This window comes from Trichosurus vulpecula, chromosome 2 (genome assembly GCF_011100635.1).
Source record: "Trichosurus vulpecula isolate mTriVul1 chromosome 2, mTriVul1.pri, whole genome shotgun sequence".
Taxonomy (NCBI): Eukaryota; Metazoa; Chordata; class Mammalia; order Diprotodontia; family Phalangeridae; genus Trichosurus; species Trichosurus vulpecula.
The window spans coordinates 200,309,576-200,317,208 of NC_050574.1; the positions used below are offsets into that span (position 1 = coordinate 200,309,576).

Here is a 7,633-nt window from a genome sequence, read left to right on the forward strand (position 1 = left end):
GGGACCCAGCTGGACATTTCCAGTTGGGCACCTCAGGCCCTCCTCTCCTCTCCTCTCCTCTCCTCTCCTCTCCTCTCCTCTCCTCTCCTCTCCTCTCCTCATACTTGAGGGTGACTAAGTCAGCAGGTACCTAAGAAAAGGATATCTCTTTTAAAGAGGATGAGGAGTGAAAAAGTGATTTGTTGAAAGCAGAGCTAGAAACTAGGTAAACAGAGCTAACAGCCAGAGCAAAATGGCCCTTGAAGCCAAGCATCTCATCTAAGCACCTATTCCATTTCTAAATGGTCTTTGGAGATAACGAATTCTCAAATACAAACACACACACTCTCTTTTCCAATACAATAAATGTGTTTAGAAACAACAAATAAATGTATGCTAAATTAATGTTTCTATCCTTCCCCCATCAAAAAAAGATCTTTTAATCTTTCTATTCATATTTCTCCATCTGTATGGCCAACTGAAAATGATCTCATTTTTAAACCAGCAAAAATACTATCAAATTGAATTCATGTCTCCATATTACAGGCACCACTCCAAGCTTCATATCGTGAAGTGATTTTATGAATAACTTAGGGGCTGCCATACAATTACAAGATGATCACATCTTCCCTGAACAGCTATCTTACTGTCTAATTTCTCTTCAGAGGCTCCTTTGGGGAAGGTGGAATCTCAAACATAGTCCTTAGTAGGATGCTATTTTACAAGTAGAGAACAGTGTGCAAAGCAATGAACTGGGAGTCAAGAGATCTGGACTGTGATTCTAGCTCTAATGTTAATTATGCATGCAATCAGTAGCACATAGATTAAAATTAGAACAATACAGAAAAGATTTATGGGGCCTCTGAACAAAGATGGCATGCAAATTCTTAACATGTTGTATTTTTTTCTCTATTGCCAGAGCTACTACTTACCTGAATTATTACATTAGCCTCTTAATTATTCTTCCTACCACCATATGCCCTCCCAAAATCATCATTCACAACTCTACCAGACTTATCTTATTTGTGAAAAATCTAATCCTTCAATGATTCAATTGATTCAAGTTCAGACTCTTTTGCCTGGTATCAAGGAATTCCACAATCTGATTTTACTCTTCCATGATAGATAAATAGATAGATAGATGATAGACATACAGATAGACAAGTAGGCAGATTGAGAGATAGAGCATTTATTAATCTCTTACTATATGCCAGATATCATACATTCCATGCAGCCTCTGAGGCCAAGATGCAACAGATTATGGATCAATTCTCTATAGCTTGTGATAATTTTGACCTGACAATCAGTACCAAGAAGGCAGAGATTCTCCACCAGCCAGCACCACACCATCCATACATGATTTAGAGCTGGAAGTGACCTTGATATTATCTAGCTCAAACCTCTCATTTTACCTACTAAGTCAAAAAGAGGTTAGGACTTGTCTGAGATCATCCAGGTGTCAGGGAGCCAGGAGCAAGGTTCTAGTACAGATTTTTCTAGTCCAAATACCCTGATTATACATCACTCTGCCCTTTTTTCCCTCCTATTTTTTTTCCTCTATAATTGCTACATCAGTGAAATTGGACACGATTACAGAAGGATGGAAGAATAAAACAAGCATTAATTAAGTACCTACTATGTGCTAGACCCAAGTCTTACAAATACTATCACATTCGAGCCTCACAACAATCCTGTGAAGTAGATGCTATTATTATCCCCATTTTATAGTTGAGGAAACTGAGTCAGACAGAAGTTAAATGGCTTGTACTATAAAAATCTGTTTCACCATACAAATAGCTTTTTCTGTTACGTGTTTCCAAATCACAAACATTTGAATGTACAGAAGACATCCAACGTAGAAATCTGTTTATTTCAAATAAATATAGACAGGTCTCCTTAAAATCTAAAAATAAATGAGGATGGTTCCCAAGGATGAGAATTATAGTCAAGTTTAAAAACAAAGGGATGATATTATCTCAAAACAGCACAAATGGACCAGCCACAGGTTTTCCCCATTCTTAACGAAGGACCCACCACATCATACAAACATCTTTATTGTGTTGTGCTAAGAAAAATACAAAACTCAGCTGGCAGAACAAATTAAACAATGAGGCTGCACATGTTATTCAGTTTATTGGTAAATCCACATTGACACTCAATTTTGTTTATATTTGCCGCATGAATGGTGGAAATAGCAACTGTGAAATTTTATCTTTAGCTCAGATTCAGTGGGATAACTACTCATCTCCAATCTTCTGCATATTGCATCAGCTCAGTGCTTTGGCCCCTTGCTTTTGAACGGACGGTTCCTGGGACAGACAAGGGCCAACAGAAATTCTTTCAGCATTCGTGTTGATTAATGATGATTGAAAGGGAGTCTGTAAATGGGATGGCTTAATGAAAAACTCTTTACAAACAATGAAGTGAAAGAAAGCCAGTATAGCCATACTGCAAAAGCCCACCTGTGAAATATTATACAAGACCATAATAAAATCATTTCAAAAAATTTCATTTTGACATAAAAGCTTAGACTTCACAAATATCACCTAATCCCCTGATTCATTTGGTATATTCCTTTTCTCTGTGGGGTAATTTAAAAGTCACACTTTTAACAAAGGCTTGGGGAATCAAGTTATATCATGGCTCCTCCAAAAGTATAAAGGTCAGGCTAACATTTGCAGGGGATTTTGTCTTAGATCCTTGTGACAGGAAGGCAAGAGAACTAGATCATGGCAGTGAATATTCAATTCTGGCCTCTACCCTCTGCATGTTGTTTTATGACCTTGAACAAGTCACTTTTATTCTCTAGGCTTTAATTTTCTCATCTGTAATATAAAGGAGTTGCCATTAGATAATTGCCAACAAAGATAATTTTTAAAGATGGCAATAGTGTTGGAGGGACTTTGGAAAAACAGGCACACTAATACATCGTTGGTGACACTGTGAATCACTCCAATAATTCTGGAATCATGTAAGAAAAGTTATTAAACTGATCACACACTTTGACACTGATCCCACTACTAGATCAACCCCAAGGAGGTCAATAACATAAACAAAGATCTTACATGTAATCAAACATTCATAGCTTTGCTCTTCCTGTTTACAAAAACTAGAAACAAAGTAGATAGATGTCCATTGATTGAGACATGGTTAAACAAATCGTGAAATATAAAAATGGCAGAATTTTTTATGATAGAAATCAATTAATGTAAGTAATTCAGAAAAACAATCTAAGATTTATGTAGTTCCCTATCAGCAGCACTTAGAGATTATAGTTTTCTCAGTCTGAGAAAAAAAAACTAAAGATTTGTCTTGAGTGGAAGCCATATTGGACAAAGAAGCCTGAGAACTTTAGAGTCCTGTGGATAGAAAAGGGGGCCTAGGGGACCATTTGAAAGTGAACTTCTACCCCAGATAGAATATAGAATCAAATATAACCATGAGCCCTGAATCATTACATGGCTCACTGATCCAATTAAGGAGTAATCTTCCTAGATAGACCTTACTGTTTTCCTGAATGTGCTTGCCACACAGCATTTCTAGGACCTGGTAAATTTATCTACTCTTCATCTGCTCCCTTTGGGCTATGAAACCATGGATCTGGGGGGCAGGGGTGTCTTCACTTATTCTCACCTCTCTCTTTCCTCTGTCTATGAAGATAGAATCTTTAAAATCTAGCATGGCTTATTGTTCTAACCTCCAGATGGATCTTTTCTATTGCTTCAAGCTAAGCTGAGGACGTATGATTCAGGGAACGTACAAGGAAGGAGCAAAGAGAAGACAAAATAAAATGAAGAGACATTTGTTTCTACTACAGAAATTAGTAAGTTCTTATTAGTAAGGGAAGGTCCTTAATTCTTGAGGTTTCCTCCTACCCCTTTGCACTTTTCAGGAGATTCTAGGTTTCAGAAGATGTTCTGCTTTGGTCTAGCTGAGGCCCAAGAGCTTGTAATTGATATTGATATATATAGACAAATATAGAGATATAGATATAGATTTTTAATGGACAACAGGAATCATCTATAATTTAAGAAAAGTCTATATTTTCTCATCATACGTATAGCCACAAACACACCAGGGCAATGGAGGTTTAGAGGCCATTGACCTGGTTAGCCAAGCAGGTATGGACTCTCTCCCAGGAATTTAGGGGTAAAGAGTCCCCCACTTTCTGGCTCTTGGTTCTTGTCAGACCCAAGTCTTGTTGGAGCAGCCAGATTCCTTTTTTATGGCCCCTTTCTCTGGGGTTTTCCTCAGGGCCAGTTTCTTGAGCAGAATGGTATAGCTTTTTTTCTTCATAACATCATGATGAATCTTCTTCTGGATCTAGATCTCCAGGTATTTCTTTAAGTTTTGGATGCTGAATGATCCAAGGGAGGTTATGGCTCTGGAAAAACTTCAACGTCTGCTTGCATTTTCTAGCTCCTGGTGAAGATAAAACTCTAATAGTTTATAAACCAGATTTTCTTTTTATAAAAGCAGTTACTTCCGTGGCCAATGAACACGTCTTTATTTTTTAATCAGAGTGTTCACGTGGGGAGAACTCTGAGTAAGTTGTATTTCACAATCTCTCTATGCTAGAATGTCATGATTCTGAAGTGGGGGATTAAAAGAACTCCCTAGGATCTGTCAAGTTACAATTTAGTTTCTATAACATGCCCAAGAACAACTCTACAACTTGTACTTGGGGAGCACTTAGATTTCCTTTGGAAGAAAGAGAGGAATGGGGTCATGGCTCCTCTTAGGGCCTGAACTCTGGCCCCAGGGGCAATGCTCACCCTTGGTCCTAAGGGAATAGGAGGCTAAGAGATTCTGGGAAGGGGAAGTCATAGAAGAACTGGACATCTCTCACCTTCTCTGGGTGATACCTTTTTCTACTAGAGATAGCAAGTGGGGGGAACACAGCGCTTCCCCACCTCCCACTCCCAAACCCCAATGCTGACCTCTGCCAAACTTATGCTCCGCAGCTGCACCTACATGTTTTTCACAGGAGCAAATGAATATTCCAGGCAAAACTTTTCTGCATGTATGGAACTTGAATGTTTTCAAGGTATTATTTTATTATATACATTCTTATAATCTCCTCTAGTTGCTTTGTATATTTAAGTCAACTCCCATACAGATTATAAACTTTTTCAAGTAAGAATGACAGGACCTTATATTTAGATTGAGAAGGTTCCTTAGAGGCCATAGAACAGAACATAGAACCAAAGTCTTCATTTTATAGATGAGGAAATGTTACTCAGCAAAGTTATGTTTATTTCTTTTGCACCCCAATAGTGCTTTAACAGTGCTTGGCACTCAATAAACACTTGTTGGATTGAATGACCAAAACATAATAAAAATATAATACAATTACAGTAAATTTTCTTTTAAAAAAGGTTTCCATATTCTAAGCTTGGTCTGGATCTTTTCATTGTACTCCATTCTTGGGCTACTTGGGAAATAAAGCCCTTCCTTTTATCTTAGGGCTTGCTCTCTCTTTTCCTCAATGTCCTAAAAGATTGTATTTTCTCCAGATTTTAGTTTCTATTCCTGGCAATAGCTCCTATGTCTGCTTCTGTTTTCTAATTTGTGGTGCTCTTTCAACAGATAAGTCTCTAATTTTAGATCTTACAAAACCAGCCAGGACTTCCAAAATAAATAAGGAAAGCATGTAGTGATTCTTTCATTGACATAAATTCAAGTATGAATCATTTGAAAGAAGGGAGAAATGAATTCCTCTGGTCAGAGTTATAGTCAACATTTGACATGCACATATCCTTTGGCCTGTTGTAAAGCCCCATTCTTTTCCACTTTAACAGGTGAACAGAGCAGGTTGAAGTTATTGCAAGTGCATGCATTTTCTTTCCATCTTTATCCTTCTGTTTTGATACTGATGCTTACCTTTACTTACACAGTCAATTCTTTGATTGCATATAGAAAGATGGTTCTGATAAGGTGCCCATGTTAGCGACCAGTGATTTTATATTAATAAACCAGCAATTCACATTTTTGTAACATTATTTAGGGGTTACCATGTACAGTGCTTTCTGACTCTCTTTTGGGGGAAAAAAGCGTTTTTGATATATAGATAGGAAGATTCTGAAAAGTCTAAAATCTATTGGCCTCTTTCACTTTGCAATCCTGAATATATTTTCCAGCAGACTTGCTGCCATATTCCCCACCCCCATGCCCATCTTGACAATGAAGTAGCCATCAAAGGTTCTATTGACTTGGTTTGGGGATCTTGTCAAGTCATTCATGGAATTTTTCTACTTCTTCATCTTTTGCAATATGTTTGCCATAAAGTATAATTGTCTTCATTATGGTCCCTTTTTGTGTGTGAGTTTCCAGAAATCTCCTCATCTTCCCCCCTGAAGGAATCTCAATTTACAAATGCTCTGAGCCTTGATTCACTGGATACTCTCAGGGTTCAGCTATTTAAAGCCCCCATGGGTGTGGCTAATTTATTTTCCCAGTCAATCATGCAGCTCCCTTGTCAGACTCAATTGGAGAAGAGTTTGTGCCTCATAAAGGGATCTGGTCTAGACACATCTTTATAGTTATTTTATGACCACATTAACACTTCGTGATTGCATTCTCGTCCTTCTGAGACTGGAGCAGGGGAAGAGCACCCCTCTCCTTACCTTCACACTTATCTTGAGAACTGTGAGAGAAAAGATCAATTATACTATGAAATGGTATATCTTATTGCCTTAGGGGCATGCGATGAAACCAGCTTCTCTACCGCAGTGTGGAGAACTTGTGCATCATCTTTTCATTAATTATTATTTCCTACAGTCTTTTGGTCTTATTTATTGTGAGATAATGATCCATTGAAGTATTGAAGTTGTATAGTCAGTGTAACTTGAAATATAAAAATAAAATATCCAATTCAGCAAAAATTTATAAAGCCCTTACTATGTTCCAGGAGAATGCAAACAAAAACAAAGCAGTTTATTCCCTCAGAACTTACATGCTGTGATAAACCACAGGAACGCAGATCAGTGAATGTAACCAGAGTACCAGAGCCCATTGGTATGGGACTCTCTCCTCATTTGTGGAGACCAAGGCCATGCCAGAGGGGCAGGGTAAAGTTGGAGAGAAGCGAGAGGAGAACCTCTTTGCTTTATTCTGGTCTCTTTGCTTTTCTCAGGTCTCTGCAGTTGCTTCCAATGCTTATGGCTTCCAGCTTCAAGAGAGAAGGTGAAGTGCCAACTGCACTTCAGTTTGCTGAAAAGAGAATAAGACTCTGGGAAGAAGCCAACCTGAGCTGAGCAAGCAGCCTCCATCATGTCCCTACCCCCAGCTTGCTACACCAAAGACTTCAGAGAATTTCCCCTTTGGTGAGAAATAGGTCTCTTTCTCTTGGCTGAGTTGAGTTGCCTTGCTCTCAATGGGGGAGCTCCTTTACTACGTGTTGTCTAGTATGTACTCTCGTATGCATAATTTTTTCTGATTTCTGTTTTGTTAACAACTTGGATAAATTGATTTCTTGGCCCTCTGCGTGTTAGTGTGTGTTAGTTGCCCAACTGATGTTTGGTGGGAAAGGAGTCAGACCTCGGATATAAAGCTTTGGTCCTCCTTTCCCCATCGATGACTAGCAATCAGAAGTTTAACTTAGAACTGAAAACTATATCCCTCTAGGGGTGGGGAACCTGCAGCCTCAAGGCCA

The 7,633-nt window shown here is 38.4% G+C and overlaps 1 non-coding gene across 1 annotated transcript; it reads left to right on the top strand.

The window, feature by feature from the left end:
* The first annotated feature begins 782 nt into the window (after window positions 1-782).
* LOC118840523 lies at window positions 783-886 on the top strand. Its single transcript, XR_005009709.1, has one exon. It is a non-coding gene; the product is annotated as a U6 spliceosomal RNA (small nuclear RNA).
* Window positions 887-7,633: the final 6,747 nt, after the last annotated feature.